The sequence below is a fragment of the Procambarus clarkii genome, chromosome 15, assembly GCF_040958095.1.
Source record: "Procambarus clarkii isolate CNS0578487 chromosome 15, FALCON_Pclarkii_2.0, whole genome shotgun sequence".
NCBI lineage: Eukaryota > Metazoa > Arthropoda > Malacostraca > Decapoda > Cambaridae > Procambarus > Procambarus clarkii.
The window spans coordinates 37451772-37462730 of record NC_091164.1 but is presented as its reverse complement, the minus strand read 5'-3'; the positions used below and the strand labels follow the sequence as shown (position 1 = coordinate 37462730).

The 10959-nt window shown below is 40.4% G+C and overlaps 1 protein-coding gene across 1 annotated transcript in view; it reads right to left on the bottom strand.

Annotated features, from left to right (window-relative positions):
• Positions 1-429: 429 nt before the first annotated feature.
• LOC138364929 (gastrula zinc finger protein XlCGF57.1-like) overlaps positions 430-10959 on the bottom strand; it is a 28263-nt gene continuing 17733 nt past the window's right edge. The window contains exon 2 of the mRNA XM_069325014.1: positions 430-767. The gene's annotated coding sequence lies outside the window, so the exon portion shown is untranslated. The remainder of the gene's footprint in view (positions 768-10959) is intronic.

Below are 10959 nucleotides of genomic sequence, written 5' to 3'. Positions count from 1 at the left end.
GGCAGCCATGGAGACTGACCATGGGCCAGTGCAGGAAGGGTGCGTTGTCCCCAGCGGTGCTCCCCTTTTCAACAGGGGAGTCCTACTACATCGTCCATTCTCCCACACTGGTGCTAAGACCCCATTCCCCCTATCGCCCCAGCCTGGACACCCAACCATCCACTCAGGGCGGCCCCTCACAGGCGACTCCTCCAGCGGGTGGTCCGATGGCTCATAAGGCCCCTACGTGGTGCCCTTCAGCACGTCCACCACCCAAAAAGTGGCAGGAAAGGGGGCAAAGGCAACCTACACCGGTCACAGGGAGGTGTACGTGAGCCCCTCACCACGGCAAGGAGGCACCATAGAGGGGTTAAAAGGGGCAATACCAGTCGTCTTGTACTCCAGAAATTATGAAACTTGACAGCAATAATAAGTTTTTAAACTCAAATATACTTTTATTGTTTATTATCAAGACAAGTTGAGGTACACAACTGTTATCAATCAAACCTTTATCTGTATACAAATCATGGAATACATTCTTAAGGAAAAGAACATCACTTGTGATACAGAAATCACAATATCATGATACATTTAATGAACAAATCCACAAAGGCTGTAATGAGGGTTCAAACTTGTGTCCGGGCTAAGATGCATGCTAAGGTCCGACTAAGGTGCTTCCGGGATCATCCTGGACGTAAATGAGTACAGCCACGATGGGTCGCACTACTGCGGCCAGATCACTTCGCCGCCACACCCCACACAAGTAACGCCATATTCAAGTGGTGTTCCTGCCAAAGAAAAAAAAAGATTCTCTATAATATTCTCTCTACTCCGAGTAAATACCTAACCTGTCCTCCGATAAAGAGCATCACTTTTTGCTCATATGCATCACACAAGGCAAAAAAAATTACGAGAAAATGAAAGCGACTCAAGAAAGTGATGTACTGTCCCGTTTTCTGTTTTAGAGCCTCTGGTAGGGTAGGAGAGACTACTTTAAATTTACCGTTTTCTTGACATTGTGAAACCTTTGGAGGATGGCCTGACACGCCGTCCATCCCCTGAAACCGGGTAATGATGATCACTGTTATTTATTACCCGAGGCAAAATTACATTACTGTATAGTGTGCCCAAAGCATGGGCTTTGGGCATGTGTGTTACGAACCAAAATTTCTCGCCCGAGCACGAAGCCGTGAAGTCCACGCCATCTGTGAGTCCGCTCCTGAAAATCCCACAACATGGACAAGGCCATCTAGTGATGACGAGAGATTTTGGCAATAAGTGCTGGATGCCTGTCCTAGTCGGCTCATGATATAGCCGCTGCTGACCTCTGGTGAGGTGGCGCTTAGACAGTGAACGCCATCTATGGAGTGAATAGGTGGACGTTTGTGTCTAAGCTAGTAAATGATGTTTCCTAGTGATCCCATGTAGTGTCCCCAGTACTATTGATGTGTCTGCTTTCAGAGTCAGCCTAGGACGGCTGTGAGGTATGTTGAATCAGTCTACCCAAGGCAGCCAAGGTCTCTTCACCAGTCTGCTTTGTAGAAGCTGTGAGCCACCCCTGGACGAACTCTGCTGAGTGTGTGATAGCCTGCCTGAGGAGTGGCAGTGACGGGATTCGCTGTCTCCGGGGCTGGCTGGTGGAAGAGAACACCCACTGTGGTGCCGACCGAGGAGAGTGATCAGCAAGTCACACGAGGCTCCTGCTTAGGGCTCGCAACCCTAGTATTAGTCGTGGCGTGGCCTAACAGCGAGGCTGACTAGTACCTGCCAGCTACAGGCTGGACTGTGGTTGTAGGCCATCACGACAAGGTACCCAGTGGGATTGTAATTAGGCTGGGCTGTGGCCAGGGAAGAAAGAAAACCAGGAAAGGCTACCCAGAGTGAGCATCGCCAAGTATCCAGTGTTATCAGAGGAAGACGAAGATGTAAATACTGTGAAGTAATAATTCCCTTTTCTGACTTTAATTTACATATGGTGGTTGGAAAGGAATATATATAATTAAGTATACATGTGTATTTAATGTACCTCCATCGTTGATTTTACTTGCGGTACGGAGCTCACCCCTTGAAAGTCTCTACTAACTTGGGGCCGGATACCCAAAAAACTAATACCATCAGAAAAGAACCCGGTTGCGTCCCAGTAGGGCCGTAACAACGTGCTCTTAACAAATGAATCAAATTACATCCAAAACATCAATTTGGTCTCAAGTCTAACACACAATTATGTAAATGAACGCCACAACTCGCCTGCTTGTACCATGTAAGGTAGACAACAACAACAGTTATGGTAAATAAACACTCATCTTGACAATGTCCAAAATGAGCTCATATTCTAGTGTAAAAGTTAAATGTGAAGTAAAGTGTACCTCTAGCACACCCTAATAAATTGTTTTTAATTAAAAATAATTTTAAACACAACAAAACTTTTGGCTACACTGACACCACAACCGTTACTCACCAGACTAATCAGACACATTACAATCTCAGATTCTACACACTCACACTATAAGCTCATTAAAGTGCAAACTAACATTACTAACAGTAGTAAGTCCAACAGAACCAACAAGCTAGAAGGCTTATTCAATCAATTCAATTTCAACAATAAGAGGATCGACTGGGAAGAAATAAATATAGACCTTGGAAACATTCATTGGGAAACCATCTTAAGCGACAAAACTCTCACACAGGGAATAGCTCCACTGACAGCTGAAACCTACTAGATTTGCTTAGAGCACATGCCTGTGAGGAGGGTCAGAAAGAGGATAACTCTAGAAAGAGAACACGCAAACGACTGTACAGAAGGAAAAAATAACGGAAATTGCTTAAACAGACACAACTGTCTTTAGAAAGGAAAATAAATCTAAACAGAGAGATCGAAGAAATAATTCTATGAATAGAGCAGACGTTGAAGTGATCATATTAGTGAGGGAAACAGATAACAGACTAAACAAAAACCATCTAATTATCACAGGGGACTTTAATATTGATCTCTGCGAGCCTGAGGACCCTCCTGCTGCTAGTTTCCTCAACTGTATGAATTCCTGCTTCCTCATACCCTTAATCACTAGACCTACTAGAATCACAGATAGTACTGCCACGGCTCTTGATCACATCTGGACCAACATAACCTCTCCGCTTACTTCAGGGATAATCATCGATAGCACTACAGACCATTACCCAACATTTCTCCTAACATTAACAAACCACCTCTAGAGACAAGGGAGATAAGTTTTAGGCTGCACAATGAAACTGCCATGGGCAATTTTATAGCTGCTGCTGCTAATGTCAACTGGGAGACCGAATTAGGTAACACAGGGGTCATCAACCTAGCAGTGCAATCTTTTCTTCAAAAAACTCTCAGCCTTTATAACATCCACTGTCCTATGCTAATGAAACAAGTCACAACTAAAAGGCTAAATAATCCTTGGGTTACAAAGAGAATACTTAAATCTATTAAAAAAAACATGACCTTGAGAAGAAGTAAAGGTTAGGAATCATCTGCAAAAATTTTCAAAGAATTGCTCATCATTGCTATCTAAAATAATTTGAAGAGCCAAAATTAAATACTACGAAGATAAATTTACCCAAACAAAGGGCAACATTAAGAAAACATGGAGCACAATTTAACAAATATTGGGATCAAAGAAGACTTTAAATAACAAACCAATACTCCTGTCCAATAACGATTGTCAGCTTACAGCCTCTGATACTGCTATTGAGTTCAATAGGTTCTTATCTTTCATTAGGTCATCCCTTGCAAATGATATTCCATCTTCCAGTACTGATGTTCAGGACTATCTTACAGGTAAGTATCCACAGTTTCTGTACCTAACACCTGCAAATTCCTGTAATGTTAATGAGATAATCCTTTCGCTTAAAACAAAATCAAACCTTGAGGAGATACCAACTTTAATTTACAAAAAAGCCTCCAGATCTTTAGCTCCTGCTATTGCATTGCTCTTCAACAAGTCACTTGAACTCCAAACCTTTCCAGATATTCTTAAAAAAAAGCGAGAGTAACCCCTGTCCACAAATGTGGTGATCTCACTGATGTTAACAACTACAGACCTATATCAATCCTGCCAAACATGTAAAAAATATTTGAAAAACTCATCTACAAGCAGCTTTACTCTTATCTAGCCAAACACAATATACTTAGCTCTTGTCAATAAGGCTTCAGTCCCAAAGAAAGTACTAATGATGCAATTATTAGTATGATTAACTTGATACATGCAGCTCTTGATAAAAATGAGTTCTCTGTTGGGTTATTTGTGAACCTGCGTAAGGCTTTTGACACTGTCAACCACCAAAACCTTCTTCGTAAAATACATCATTATGGAGTCAGAGGTCACTTCTTGCAATACCTCAAATCTTACCTTACTGACAGACTCCAGTATGTTTCTGTGAATAATTCAATTTCTCCCACCCTACCTATCAACATTGGTGTTCCTCAGGGCAGCATACTTGGCGCTGTCCTCTTTCTCATCTACATTAATGACCTTCCAAATGCCTCCCAACACCTCAAACCAATTCTATTTGCTGACGACACAACTTTCATTTACTCCAGTCCTGACCCCCTTGCTCTAAATGTCACAGTGAATACTGAGCTAAATAAAGTCCATCTTTGGCTAACTGCCAACAAACTTACCCTCAACATTGACAAAACTTTCTATAATTTGTTTGGCAATAAATCCTCAAATCAAATATATCTCAGGATAAATAATACCAAAATTTGTAACAAAATAGATGGCAAATTCCTTGGCGTTCTCATTAACCACGAGCTGAATTTCCAGTGACACATTCTAAATATATAAAAAAAAGTTTCAAAAACTCTTGGCATTTTTTCTAAGATCAGATATTATGGACCTCGCCCTGCCCTGGGGACGCTCTATTACTCCCTCATCTATCCTTATCTTAACTATGGTATTTGTGCTTGGGGTTCTACTACCCAAAATCCTTTACATCCTCTAATTACTCAACACAAGGCTGCTATTAGGAAAATATCCAACTCTGGCCCCAGACATCACTCGGTACCCATACTCAAATCTCTGAATATGTTAGATATTAAGTCACTGCACATCCTCTCATGTGTATTATATATATTATCATGTGTATTATATATATATATATATATATATATATATATATATATATATATATATATATATATATATATATATATATTATATATAAATATATATATATATATATATATATATATATATATATATATATATATATATATATATATATATATATATATATATATATATATATATGTCGTACCTAGTAGCCAGAACTCACTTCTCAGCCTACTATGCAAGGCCCGATTTGCCTAATAAGCTAAGTTTTCATGAATTAATGTTTTTTCGACTACCTAACCTACCTAACCTAACCTAACCTAACTTTTTCGGCCACCTAACCTAACCTAACCTATAGAGATAGGTTAGGTTAGGTTAGGTAGGGTTGGTTAGGTTCGGTCATATATCTACGTTAATTTTTACTCCAATAAAAAAAAATTGACCTCATACATAATGAAATGGGTAGCTTTATCAATTCATAAGAAAAAAATTAGAGAAAATATATTAATTCATGAAAACTTGGCTTATTAGGCAAATCGGGCCTTGCATAGTAGGCTGAGAAGTGAGTTCTGGCTACTAGGTACGACATATATATATATATATATATATATATATATATATATATATATATATATATATATATATATATATATATATATATATATATAAAATGTTGAACTGTAATGCCAATCCTGACCTTAAAAGCTTCATTGAAGGTTGTAACAGAACCCATGAGCTCCACACCAGAAACAAATACCTTTTTGATATTCCAAGAGTACGACTTAATCAAACTAGAAATGCTCTACAAATCAAGGGACCCAGAAAGTGGAATGACCTTCCCAATCATGTTAAAGACTGTACCTCTCTCAACCAGTATAAGATAAAAACTAAGCACTACCTAACTCCCTGTTACCTACCTTACCCCGATAATGTCAACCCATGTCTGTTATTTTTAAACATTGCTGTTTGTCGACCAAATTGTATATTTGCTGTTTTTCTGCCATGTTCCCCTCTCTTTTTATTTTTATATTTTCTCAACACATTTTATACTTTAATCTCAATTAGTATTATGTTCTAGTCTTTAGTGTTTTTCCTGCCCGAAACGCTTTGCGTAATAGTGGCTTTAGGCATTGTATGTACTAGCTGTATCTATTGTGACGATAATCTCTTTCAAGAGAGATTGAGCCTGCTCTTCCCTACAAAGTACGTCAATATACAAGATAATATAGAAGATACGTCCACTAAGTATCGCCAAACGTCTTGCCCAGAGAGCAAAACGAACCCAGCACACAGTGACACCTGCTACCTACCACCGCCGTAAACAGCAAACTGCTCATCCTCTGCCTGCCTGTCGCTGATTGGCTGATGTCTCGTCGAACCTGCCCTCCGCCTCCGCCACAAGTTGACGTCTGGGCTGCAGTGCGCTAATATTGTCAGAATATCTCAGTGCTCCAAGCAGTTGACATCTCTCTCTGGTAGACTAAGCCTTGGCTTTCGTGTACTAAGGGAGGTGGCAGCTCGAAGCCGGTATTCCAGCACCACTAATACTTTATTTTGCTATTACTGTAACTCACTTGTCTTAACGTAACTTTTCATTTGCCAGTGATTATTCATATTATTTTGTTTGTTGACTTGTCTTTCATATTTTATGTGATTTACTTTATTCATGTCTTGTTTTTCTAGAGTAATTAAAATTTCATTGTTTATATACTTGTGTTTTGTGTGTCTTCCCATTACCTTACCACAGACGAAAGCTCCGGCTTTTCTCTTTTTTTTTCTATTATGTGACGAGGCCCTGCCCCTAGCTTTTGAAACAGCCGAACACTAACGCTTTACTGTCACACTATATATTCATCAATATTTGTATCACCCCTTGTATGTATGTACTTTACCTGAATAAACATTTGATTTTTTTATGTACATAATATCTGATTTAAAAAAGAATGCCAAGTGATTTTGTAATATTTTTTTTCTATATTTTGTATGTGGCACTGGAAATTCAGCTTGTTATCAATGAGAACTTCATGGAATTTGCCATCTACTTTATTACCAATCTGGATATTGCCAATTTTTGATTTAGGAAAATGAGGGATGTGTAAACAGCAAATAAAACTGGCTTGAGGAATTGAGACAGATTTGGAATATCATTTATGTAGATGAGAAAGAGTACATAAGTAATTATCTAAAGAGGGCACCAAGCCGGGAAGGCTATGAAGCACCATTAACTATGTGGCATATAAAAAAAAAATGGTAAATATCACTAAGAATGCCAATTCAAGAACAAAAGCACATAAGGCAAATGATATCCCCCAGCAAAAATCTGCTATCAGAATAATAACAAATTCTGCTTTCAGACAACACAGCCCCCTTGTTTAACTCCCTTAACATGCTAAACATAATCTCACTCCACAAATTTCCTTGTGTCAATTACATTTACAAAACCCTGTTCTTAAACGCAAATCCTGCTCTGAAACTTTCCCTGGACAGATGTAATAGGACCCATTATCACCACACCAGAAATAAATATCCCTTTGATATCCCTAGAGTCAAACTTAATCTGTGTAAACACTCTATGCAAATAAAGGGACCCAGTCTATGGAACTCACTCCCTATTGAATTGAAAAGGTGTCCAACTTTTGCGCCATTCAAAAACAAAACTAAAAAGTACCTAATCTCACCTGCATAGTTTTTTTTACCTTGTTGCTTTAAAATTGCACTGTATCTATTGCTACCCAATCTCCCTATCTTTATATACCCAATCCGAACATCTTTACCAATGTGATCATTACTGTCTTATATGTGCTATCAATCTGCTGTACGGTGTCTGTTAATCTTGTTTAAATTACCAATCAAGTTGTCAATGTAATCAACCAGAGCTTTAATATACCAACGTGCTTTAATATACTTACTATTCTCTCTCATCTCATTTTTTTTCTTGCAGTGTATCTGTTATCATTTTATTAATTCTGCTTGAATTTACCAACTTAAAATTATCTGTTAGATTAAGGACCTGCCCGAAACGCTGCGCGTACTAGTGGCTTTACAAGATTGTAAATACTGTGCTATGTATTCTGTCTAACCCAATGTACCTTCTTGTATATAAATAAACAAAAAAAAAAATAAAAAAAAATATCAAAGGTATCTGATTCATCAAGGATTCTATCGAGGGACAAGTGAGGGACTGTCGGGAAGCAAGACACATGCACCTCCTGTTAGTCAGGTTATTCGACAAGGATGTGTACGACCGTAAGAGGGACAATGCAATATGAACAATAAAGAGCAGGGAGGCGCTCCATTAAGTGCCTATGAATTAAACATGTATGGCTAATATGGAATATCGTCAGAGCCAATTCTCACCGCCGGTTACGGTGGTAGGAAGAAGGCCAAGGGGACATGCTACCTTTAGGAGAACGCAGTTTGTCACGAGTAACAGAAGACCAACAACCCCGCTAACGGGCAAGGATTGAAGAATGAATAACTGGATACAAGACAGAATAAGGAACACCTCTACAGGAGATGGGGCAAGTGCAGAGAGCCTCCTTAGTGACAAAGTCTGCACACTCATTTAAGGACACCAATATGGCTTGGGACCCAGCAAAACTCCACTGTCTTAAATCTGCTGGAGATAAGAAACAGACAATGTTGAATTTCGACAACCACAGGACGAACTGGATTAAATGACTACAGAGCCATGAAAAGGCACTGTGAGAGTCAACTACAACAACAAAGGAAAAGTGACAGCAAGAAAGCAGTTGACGAAAAGCATACAAAATAACATGAAGTTCTTCTGTGAAGATGCTAGTCTTTGCAGGCAGGCAACACATAGGTGTGGTCAGGAAAAAACAACAGAGTAGCCTACACCATCTGCAGACTTTGACCCATCTGAGAAGTCGGAAATGGAGCGTGAGTGTGATGAAAAGTGTGCAAAGAAAAGTACGACATAAGTGAAAGTGAGGAGGGTGTTGTAGGGACTGCACAATGTAGCGAAGATAGTAGCGATCACGGCGATCCTGTAGAGACAGGATGCCAGTTTCGACATACAGGCTTAGGGTAGGAGTCGAACGCAAGGCACCAGGGCTGAAGAATAACCCAGTATGGTGCAGAGCATCAAGACAGCAAAGAGTAAAATGAGAGGCAGATGAGTAAGCACGACAACCATAATTGAGTTTAGACAGTACGAGAGAGGAGCGTGCTCGTATCAGCTCCCCAGGATGTATAACTTACCTTAAGTAAGTTAGGGACCTTAAAACATTCAACTCAGAGGTAAGAGATATGGGGAGACCAAGACAAATGAGTGTTAAAGAATAACCCCATAAGTTTAGCAGAATCTATGCACAAAAGGGGATTACCATAAAGCGACTAAGGGAGACGAAGAATGACCTACTTCCGAGTAAAAGTCAGAGCACAAGTTTTAGTTGTAGAGAACTTGATGCCATGATTGATTGTCCAGGACGACATGGCATCAATCGCAAGTTGAAGATGCAGTTGGAGGAAAGGCAATTCATCACCTCGACATCGAAGGGTAAGATCGCTGACAGAGAGCTGAGAAGTTGCCAGAGGAAAGGGAGTAAAGATGATCGAGGGCAACCAGGAAAATGAGCAAGTGCTCAGAACACTACTGTGGGGTACACCTTCGTATTGCCGAAAAGAGGCAGAATGGTACAAACCCTCACTCTAAAGGAACGATTAGAGAGGAAGCTTTGTAGGAAGAGAAGAAGATTACCACGAAGGCCAAAGTAACAGAGTTGGGACAGAATACAGTATGCCATCTCCAGGTGGTGTCGTATGCCTTTTCCAGGTCAAAAAAGGACAACAGCAACAACAGAGATCTTTGCAGCAAAAGCAGTATGAATATAGACCACCAAGTTCATCAAGACATCAGTCATGTTTTGACACTTGCGAAAGCCAAATTGAGAATGGGAGAGGTGGCAATAGTGTTCCAAAAACCACATCATACCGACATTGAACATACATTCAAAGAGTATGGAGATGCAACTCGTGAGCGCAATGGGGCAGATGTCCTTAGGAGCTGTCCCTAGAGACCCTGGTTTCCGAATAGGAAAAACAACCAACTCAAGCCAGTCCTTAGGGACAGATGACGACTCGCAGATACGGTTAAACAGATTCAGTATATACTGAAATGTGCATTGAGAGAGTTGACATTCATTATGAGATGTTTTGCCATCTGAGCCCGCGACCTTACCTACCTTGAGGTAGGTAAGGTAGCGGGCTCAGAACCGCAATGAGTCAGGGCAGACTGGAGTTTGGAAAGAAAGGATCATTATAGAGAAGCTGGAGATGCATGTGAAAATCTATGGAACAAGATTCATGAAGGTGCTTACAAATAAGGGAAGATGGAGGAAGACTAGAACTGGAGCCAAGAGTCGAAAAACGGGGAACCCAGTTCGGTGGCAACCGACACTGGATCCGCCACAATAGAACCACGGAAGTGAAGAACTGGCGAGATATCTGGAACAAAGTTACCTGATATCTTACAGATTTTCTTCCTGATCTGGGGCAGAGGAGTATCAGTCATAGTGGTGGAGACAAAAGATTTCAAACTCACACATTTAGCCGTACGGACCGCACTCGCCTTGTGAAACGAAAGAAAACAAACAACCAAATGTCTGCATCTGTCTTACTTCTATGCTGCGCTCTTACAGCAGACAGCCGAAACACAGCCTGCAGTCCACCAGGGAACACACTTCCACATGCCTCGGGAGGTAGAGCGAGGAATAGAGCGGAGGGCAGCGTCTAATATGGTGTGATGAAAAAGGAGTATGGCTTGAGGGAGAGGCAGATCGGAGAGGTCGAAAAGAGTAGCATGTAGGGTGAATAGATTCCAGTTAGCCTTGGCAAACTGCCATCAAGGGACGGAGACGGAAGGGTGAAAAGAGAA